The following is a 1,670-nucleotide window of genomic DNA, read 5'->3' as shown; positions in this document are numbered from 1 at the left end:
TCCCATTCATTCATAATTGAGGATATAGTTAACATACCATATCCTCAATTATGTACACACACTCAGCGATCACTGATCACTGAGTGTGTGTATCTTGCTTTTCTCTCTGACAAGCTGTCACAGGAGGCTGATCGAGCCGTGTAGAGAGGAAAGCCCAGCCTCCTGTGACAGTGCTGTCTCCGCCCTCACACCGCTCTGCCGGACTGTGATAGGCGGCTGAGCGGTGTGGGAGGAGAGACGCTGCCGCTCACAGCGCTCTCGTCCTGCAGCGCTCGGCGGCTGTCACTTTTTTCTCCCCGCTGGAACAGCGCTCAGCGGGGAGAAAAGAAACCAGGGATACGCCGATGTATCGGCCGAAACATGGCTCTTTCGGCATTATGCCAAAAGTGCAATTTTCGGCCGATATGTTTCGGCGGCCGATATATCGGTGCATCCCTAATATATATATATATTTGAGTCTGGAATAGTTTTGAGTTATTACCATGGCTTCATATCACCTTCTTAGAATCTATTCAATCTACGATAGTTACTATATAGCTCTTCACTATACAGAGATAAATTGATTCCCAAAAATATTTTTTTTAATTAACTTCTCTATTAATTAACTGTACAGTAAATGCATTAAATCTAATCCGCAAAGGTGATAGAAGGATATAGTAATGACCATGTTGTCATTACCATGGATACACAGCAAATGTCCAACTATTAAGTTAAATCAAAGTAAAAAATAAGAAGTAAATACTAAAATACCTAAAATTCTTTCCCTTTTGCAATTTTGACACTTTTTTTATTTTTGATGAAAATCAAATATCAACAAAATATGCTAAATTAAAAAGAGTTAATTTTTAATCATGTCATGTGTGATCATAATTAGGCTAACTAACAAAAACAATTAGCAAACATGTACAAAAAAGTTTATGGGATTTTTGTGCCTTTTTGTCTTTCTATTTTTTTTTATTTTATGTCTATGAAGTATTTTAATTATGTTACTACAAAATTCGCTTACAAAGGCCAACAAGATCGACTTCCGGTTCCGGCGCCTAATGCGGTAGACCAGCGGCCCCGAGCTCCGTCCCGTACTCCCGGCCACTCTATCTCACGGAGCACCATCCGCTACTCACGGCAGGTCCGGTCACGATCAGGGATATGGAGAGGTACCTGGACAGGCAGCCGAGAGCCCGCAGGACACTCTTGGAGCAGCTCACGGACAGCCTTGCCACCTCCAACATGGCGCCCGAGGACATGCAGCAGGGAAACCCACACGAGGCTGCTGAGGGTGAGTCGCAGCAGATCGCTGCCAAACACCAAGATCTCGACTATAAGCAAATAGCTGTGGAGGTTTCTAATTGCCTGAACGTGGATATGATTGCCATTATTGCAGATTCTTTACATCTTCATCTGGGGAAACTGAATGACAATTTAGAGGCCCAAATGCAACGTCTGCAGCATGTGGAATTGCGGGTGGTTGATATAGAGGCCCAGGCTAACAAAACGCAGCGCAATACCACTGCCATTGCTAAGCAGTTGCATGCATTACAGGATAAGGTTGATGATCTGGAAAACAGGTTACGACGCAATAACCTGAGAATCATTGGCATACCAGAGACAGTGAAACCGTTTGATCTCCGCCATTTTTGTTCCGCACAAGTGCCTAAGGCAATGGGCCTTCC

The sequence above is a fragment of the Nanorana parkeri genome, unplaced genomic scaffold (genome assembly GCF_000935625.1).
Source record: "Nanorana parkeri isolate BGI_ZX_2015 unplaced genomic scaffold, ASM93562v1 scaffold1716, whole genome shotgun sequence".
Lineage (NCBI taxonomy): Eukaryota > Metazoa > Chordata > Amphibia > Anura > Dicroglossidae > Nanorana > Nanorana parkeri.
This window is presented reverse-complemented; position numbering follows the sequence as displayed.